The sequence below is a fragment of the Nanorana parkeri genome, unplaced genomic scaffold (assembly GCF_000935625.1).
Source record: "Nanorana parkeri isolate BGI_ZX_2015 unplaced genomic scaffold, ASM93562v1 scaffold2355, whole genome shotgun sequence".
NCBI classification, from domain to species: Eukaryota; Metazoa; Chordata; class Amphibia; order Anura; family Dicroglossidae; genus Nanorana; species Nanorana parkeri.
The window spans coordinates 133,549-141,631 of record NW_017308623.1 but is presented as its reverse complement, the minus strand read 5'-3'; positions in this window follow the sequence as shown (position 1 = coordinate 141,631).

Below are 8,083 nucleotides of genomic sequence, written 5' to 3'. Positions count from 1 at the left end.
TTTTTATTTATCCCCCCCAATGTTAGTGTAAGGACTTACGTTAAATGATGCCTCTTAATCCGATCATCTTCTTTAGTGCAGTTTTCAGCTGTCCCTCCAGAACTGGTGCGGGTCTCTGATCCAGCGCTGACTCCTCTGTCCTCCTCTTCTCTGATGTCCCACAGAGTCTGTGCCGGTGCATGCTGCTCCATAGACTTAACTTGTGTCTCTCCTCGTCTCCCGGCCAAACATCTGAACTGCGCATGCGCCTGCCCAAGATCCTTTGCGGTCGCCCGAGACTCTTCAGATGTTTGGTCGGGAGCGCGCGGCGAAGAGTAAGTTTAAGCCTGTTTGAAAGGGTTTTTTGTTTTTTTTTAAGATTTTGCATATATCTACTGCTTGCTACCAGTAGATATATGCAAAAAACACTGATGGTTTATTAACCCTTTAACAGGCAGCGCTCCGTCCATGACAGATTACACAGCGGGGAGACTTTCCCTGCCGTGTAACCTGTTACAAGCCTTTCTAAATGGAGAAAAAGCTGTCAGCTTCAGACTTGAAGCTGACAGCTTTTTCCTCCATAATACTAGGTGAAGCTCTGCCTCCCCTGACCGCACGCCCCTTCTTCCTACCATCATATCAGTGGTTGCTATAGGTAAAGACACTTTGCTTTTTGTCTCTTGAATAATCCAACATAGCTGTAAAAATGGAACTCAACCAAAAGGAAGAGAAATTCAATGCCCTATGACCGTCTCTAACGCTACTGTAATGATTATAATTATACCTTGTTTTTAACCTTTATCTCTTTCTTTAGGGCTGTCACTGCTTATTTCTGTTTTCAAAGCCAAAGAAGAGGAAGCCCTTTTATACCTTGTAAACCTGAGCAAAACATGCTTGTCTTTATTTTCTTTCTTCATATCCATGCCGTTCACTATGATTTCTGTTAATATCAGGTGTCATGCATCAAAAATAACATTTATCAGCCACAATTCAGAAGACTGAGTATTTCCAAGACACAGTAGGTAAGAAATGTGTGCAGGATTACTTCAGCTCGGCAACCCATCTGCTCCTCAATCAGCTTAAAGGAATTTCCAATCTACTGGCAAAGCAACAGAATGGAGAAATCTTTCTCTGTATTAGGAGAACATTAAGAAAGCTCTGTTTGCTTGCAATGTGCGTTTTGTACAGTTACCCTACACTGCCCATCTTCTATTTTATATGTGTATTGGTTTGTGCATATATGTACTGGCCAAATCCTATGGGGTTTTTTTGTCTCAGATTTATAAGAAAATGTGGTTGGGGATTAAAATGGTAGATTTCATATTTCCAGAATGTCTAGCTGTAATAAGAACAGACAAAACAGAAATGCTTTTGTCTCTTGGGCTGGGTCATCCTTGCAAGACAGAAGAATTTTACACCAGAATAAGTATTATATTCATCCATATACTTTTTTAAGCATGTACGTTAACATTATATGATTCCTACACCTCCATACAGTAACCTGGAGTGGTCTTAGCTTTGTGAAGTACCAGCATGTTCTTAATACATGGTGCATTGATGTCAGATTTCACATGCGGTGCCACCTGTCATTTTAATAAAACTGCAGCTTTGTGTCAGCCCTAGTAGACAAGGGATTCTGAATTATTCCTAGTGGACTGCAAACAATTCAAAGAATCCTGAGTTACAAAGGGCTTTACTACATTCAGAAACAGTCAAAGGCTTCCAATTCTCAAATGAAAAGATAGCAGCATCACAGTTTTTAAAAATGCTCCTTTGCTCAAACTATGAACATTAAATTGTTTACACATTCTTAACCAGCAGTAAAAGAGCTTTAAAACAAGTCCTCAATGACCTCTGTAGCTTCACGTACTATGAAGTATCTAATTCTCGAAGATTCTCAAATAGAACAACTAACAGGGTTATTTACGAAGGATCCAGCGTAGCTTCGGCTGATCCTTCGGCCGCTGGAGCCTTTTGGATCAGTCGATTCACAATAGCCCGTACAGTAGTCGAAGACGGCCGAGCGGCTCAGCCACGCCGAAGGCATATGCTTCAGCTCGTCTGAGCCGTAGTGACAACCGAAGCAGGGCTGGCTCTGCCCAGTTGTAATGGCAGATCAGCTTTCCCAAATGACCTGGGGATGCTGATCTGTCATTAAACAATAACAACTGGAGGTCCAGTTGTTGTTCATTGGCCAGGACCTGCTTGAAGACTCTGGCAAGTGCTGGCCAATAGGAAACAGTTGGACGGAGCTAGCTGTCACTGCTAGCTCCGCCCAATTGTTTTTTTTTTCTTTTTAAAATTATCTTTATTTCTTTTTTACTTTTACTATTTGTTTACATTTAAAAAATATTTTTTCACCTTTTTTTTTTAACTCTGATTTTCTATTCTGCTTGGTACCACGGAGGTACCGAGCAGAGTAGCCGAGCCCAATGCCGGCATTTGGCTATTCACTCACTGCCGTTCAGCTCCGCCGATCCAGATGTTGGATCAGCTGAGTTGAAGTCCTTCTGCACTTCGGCTGACAGAACACTAAAAAAAACCTTGCAGATAGCAAAGAAGCACGTGTGTTCTTCTCTCTTACTTTTTTTTCAAAGGTGTGCAGGATACCATTGCTAATCTGTCTCCAACTATCAATCCAGAATATGGCCTTAGTGATTACATTTCCTGGTAATCCTAGGCGCTGGTTGGTAATTCTCAGGAAGATCTTGAATCCCTAACCAAACAAAGGGAAGTCTTTAACTGACATGGTAAGATTACTGGCGCTTCCAAGGATAGTGCAAGATGAAGTAATACGGAGAAAGAAGAGCAAAATAATTTACAAACTCCATTGAAAGAGTATCTTAACTGTGAAAGTTGTGCTCTGAAAAGGTAAGCAGAGTTCAAAGGTCTAGTCATCATTATTGCCTATAGGCTCCGTGCAGCTGATATTGTGATACATTGCTGTCTTACCAGGCCTTGCTCTGTACTGTGTCTCTGTATGGAGCTGGCCATTTTAGTAGAGGCAGGGCTATACTTCTGTATTCCAAGTTGCCCCCCTTAGGGGGAGCACAGAAAAGCAGAATTTATTAAGTAGATCTAGGAAGTTCCTTACACTGCATGTTACACCTCAGGTCCAGATTCCTCTCCAGCAAAAAGAACAGTTAGCAAAACAGAAGTGACATTACTAAATCTCAAGTCAAATCTCGTGAGACTAGCAGTCAGGGACAGCAGTGCCTCAAACAATCTCGCACTACAGGTATACAACCATGAGGCTCCTAGGCACAGGGAGTGCACTGCTATTTTTTAGAAAAAAGACAAACGGTAAATATTTTTAATACGGGTCCACCTCATGAACTGACACCACATTCCATTAATTCAAACACACATCCTCTTTCCATAAAATCCCAGGTCAAGCTAAAAACTGACAAAAGTCCCATAGGTTCAACCACACACATTTAAGACAAAATTAAATCAATAAAATAAAATGGAAATTAAAAACACCTTGCATCCGCAGAACCATAAACCGGCAGTTCATCAAGAGGAACGGGGAAAATGTGCTATATTGCTCTGTTTAAGAACAATAATTAACTGAAAATTTTCCTTTCAAAGTTTCATTGTGTTGCTTTGGGTATTAACCATATCAAAGTAGAAGTTCTTTGATTTATTTCTTCTTTTACTTCCTTCAATAAACTGGCATACTATTAGTAGTAGCTATCTATTGCCATAGTTGCTGGTCTCATAAATATTATTCTTCTAATTTACTTTAGCCATTGCAACCACCTGTTAAAGTGTAATGTTACCCAAAAATTTTTTTTCAGTTTAAGTTAGAGTAGAGAGAGGTTAGAGTATCAGAACTCCTGTCTTTGTCCCACTGGAGATGGCTTAACATTGTTCCTCTGACCACTGTCACTGGGATGGGAAGTGAAGCGAGTCTCCTCAAGATTAATAAAGACACCAGTAGAGGTGAAACCATTCCCCAGTCTGCTAAAACAACATGCTTTCCTTTGCAGAAACGTGTTTTTCATTGAAAAAAAATGACAGCGGTTCTAACCCTTCACCACTTTCTCACAAAACACATGTTTGTTGTCCCCACTGCAGTCAATGAAAGCAGCAAGCATCTGGAAAAAGCTCCACCTCACTCTATCCCAAACAAAAAAAATGTGCTTTGGACAGAGTACCGCATGGAAATAATGTTTGTTCACCCTTATTTAAGTTAGCATGTACAGCAGCATTTTTAAAACATGTTGGATTTTTGAATTGATCTTGCTATGTCTATTCTAAAGGGCATAATCTATTCAATTAGGCAATTTCAATTTCTGTAAATAAGTTACAAAAATTAAATCTACATTGCTACAGACATTTTGTTTCCTGATTTACCTTTTAGCTCTGGGTATCTTAGTCTTGTTAAGGTTATACTTGTTGTATATTGTAATTGTATCTGACAATTACAGTGTTAAATAGATGCACACTGCCACCCTTAGGCTGTAGTGGTATCTGCAGCATCCCCTGCAGGCTGAAGGTTTATGTTGTCATAAAGCCTCAAGCGATCACATGATCAGAAAACACTCTGATTGTTTCAGGATCGTTAGTTAGTCTGTGAAGGTTCTCATTCATCCAGGTCATGGTAACTTTCTCAATTTTGAGAAAGTTGGTTGGATGACCAGTGAAACATCTTCAGGAAAAAATACAGCAAGTCCAGTTGCCTTGACTTATGTTTTACAGATAGATCATTAGCTAGGACCAGAGCTGCCAGTGACAGCTGACTTATTACCAAATCCTCAGCATGGGGCACTGTTCATAGGAACAATAATATACAAATTGCAGGAAGGGGTTAAGGGAAAATTAAGAGAAACATAATTTTTCCATTGACCTCTCATGCTGGCAATGACAGTTGCCCAGCTACCATGCTGATCTACTTGTGTTCATACTTTGTGTCAGTAACCACCTGAAACACGTTCCTGAACTTCCTGATCTCCACCATTGTTTTGGATAAGTAAAAGTACTGAACCTAGTGGGTGAGAAATTGCAGCCAGGTCACCAGTAGAAGGATATCAGCAATGACAGCCCTAAAAGTACTCTCATGACTTACTTTGGATGTGTCAGCAGCTATACATGCTTTCCTGTATAATTTCAATCATAAATTATTCTCCGGGATGATATATGATATAATCTTAGCATTTAGTGTTAGATTTCTTCCATCTGAATATATAAACTCTCACATTGGTTCACATACCATCTATCTGAAATGTCTGCTATCTTTATAATATGCTCGGTATGCTACTTTGCAGGCCGTTGGAGAGCGGTCATTTTCCTGCAATTATAGTAAGCTTTTTTATTTTATCTTGTGTGCTTCTGTTCTTTTATGATGTTTTTTCTTTGTATTAGTACATAGACTACATTTTTATCTATGTTCTGCAATCATTCTCTACACTTCTTTTGCTGTGACTTTATGCTTTCATTTTGAAATAGCCTTAGTCCTTTTTCATCAGGAAATAACTTCATCACTTTTCAGTTATCTATATTATGATATTGCTGTTCTGTCTGGCATATGTTACTCGCTATAATAGCAGTCTATCCAGGCTTGGAGTGGAAATCTGGCTATTCTGAAATTATAAGACTGACCTGTCTATGCCTGATTCAGTAAGCTGTCTTTTGTCATTTTAATACAATAGCAAAGTTCATTGGTAGACAGATGCATTCTGTACTTGACCTCTCAACAGTATAAAGTTTTCAGCCATGGCAATGCACAAGGGGCATGATTTAGTGACCTGCGTAACAAAAGGTGAAGTGAAGCTCACCTGTGTGGACCTGGGTGTTCTTCAAAGATCCAACTGTGAGTAGAAATTGGAAAAATGATTGGATGTTTTACTAGAACACAGATGTACTTTCCAGATAGATAGATAGAGAGATAAATATATAGATAGTGTCTACAGTTAGCCAAAACGCATCACAAATAGACAATTCAAAAACTCATTGGAAATCTAATTAGATAGAATATTGATTATCTAAATCAGCGGTTCTCAACCTGTGGGTCGCGACTCCACCGGGGGTCGAATGAAGATTTACCAGGGGTCGCCTAAAGACATCCCATCTCTCCCGGGCGCTCCACGAGTCTCCCGCTATTAGATAGCGGCTCCTGGCCGCCTGGGAGAGAAACACTTTCTCCCAGAAAGGTTTACTCTGCTCGATCGAGCAGAGTAAACCTTTCCCTGCTGTTTTTTTTTTTCTGACATCGGAGCCACCGGCCGTCAGAAAAAGAGAAAAAAAAAAAACAGCATAGGAATGCATAACTAGATTCCTATAGGCTATTTCACTTTGCAATCGCCAATAGCAAACTAGCTAGTGCACCCTCCCACTGCTGCTGTCAATCAGCAGAAGGGGACCTGCAGTTCTCCATCAGGTCCCCTTCTAGTGATTGACAGCAACAGAGGGCAGGTGCAATAGCCAGCTTGCTATTGGATATTGCAAATTGAAATAGTCAATAGGAATCTAGCTATGCATTCCTATGTTGTTTTTTCTTCTGACTGACAGCGGACGGCGGCTCCGATGTCAGAAAAAAAAAAACCAGAGCAGGGAAAGGTTTACTCTGCTCGATCGATATCTAATAGCTATCATATGGTAGCAAAATGACAGCCATGAAGGAGCAACGAAAATAATTTTACTGTTAGGTGTCGCCACAACTTGGGCATTGTTATCAAAGGTTCGCGGCACTAGAAAGGTTGAGAACCGCTGATCTAAATCAATCAATATGTCTATCAGCCAGGGTGCCTTCGGGCTTTGACAGGAGTTCCTTCAGATTTCCGCAGAGTGTTATACATTTCCATGTTGAAGGTGAGTCGGCCACCAGCACCATAAAAACGCAGGGCGCTAATCCCGTGTGGGCTGCATTCAGAAGAGGACAGAGGTCCACCTCCATCCAGACCTGCTTCACCTCCCACCCTCTGTTTTGCTGTCACAGCCGGACTGTGGATTTTTAAGGCATGTTGTGAAGGGGGAAATGAGGCATGATGTGCAGTGGGGCTTCCAAAGCGAAGGGGCCTCTTGATAGGAAGGAGGCTTCTGATTGAAAAGGGGGGGTACTCTGATGTGAAGGTAGGAACGCCACATCTTTTTTTTGTGTGGGGCCCCCCCCCCCCTTAAAATCCATATCAGACCCCTATCTAGGATAAGGATCTGTTATAGATTTTGGGGGTAACCACTTATCATGTTTTACATTTTAGACTGGGTGCCTTGAAATTTTGCATACTTTAAAAGGGTGCCGTGAGTGAAAGAAGGTTGAAAAATGCTGATTTAGATAGATAATAGATAGATTAGCAAAGTTACAGTATATAATAAATAGATTACTTAGTAACCTGTCATAAAATAAATATGCAGGTTGCCTCTAAAAAGGGAATCCCCAGAACCCCATATGCTAACCTTACCAGTGCTTCCCTGCCAAGGACAAGAGTCAATTCAGTGCCAGCTGTTGAGGAGGAAAGAGCGTTAAGGGATTGCTGGTAAGGTGAGAGGGGGTAGGAGGTGGCCATTTGCAGAAACACTGACATTTTGCTCTGCATTGGCAATACAATCCTTTACAATGCACTGATACAGTACTTTTTGCACAAGAATGTCGTTTAAATTCTCTACAGTGTGTACTATGGCTGTGCACAAGAGTATTAAAGCATTGTGATAGCAAGTCAACAAGCAGGTCAGAAAAAGTTGTCAGCAGTAGAAACATGTTTTTTTTCTGTACAGGTATAATTAATTAATATGCCATCAACTTGAAAAGAAATGTAAAAGCACAGAAAAATTAAGAATGTTAAATGTTTACTTGCAGTGTTTTTCCTTTCCATAAATTTCTATTCATTTGCAACACGGAATATATGATTGAAATTTCCATAGGACTATTATTTATAAGAAGGTTCATAGTAAACACTTTTTTGATTGCATGTATTATTTAAGCACATATTTATTATAGAGATTTGTTTATGTATTGTTCTAGATGAAGCGCAGCACATTCATTATAATTTGATATATTCAGAGGGTAATACTTCTTATAGTGCACCGTCCACTCCGCTCTTCCCTAGACCTCCTGCTTTCCAGCTCCCTAGTCAACTCCTCCCATACTCGCCTCCAGGACTTC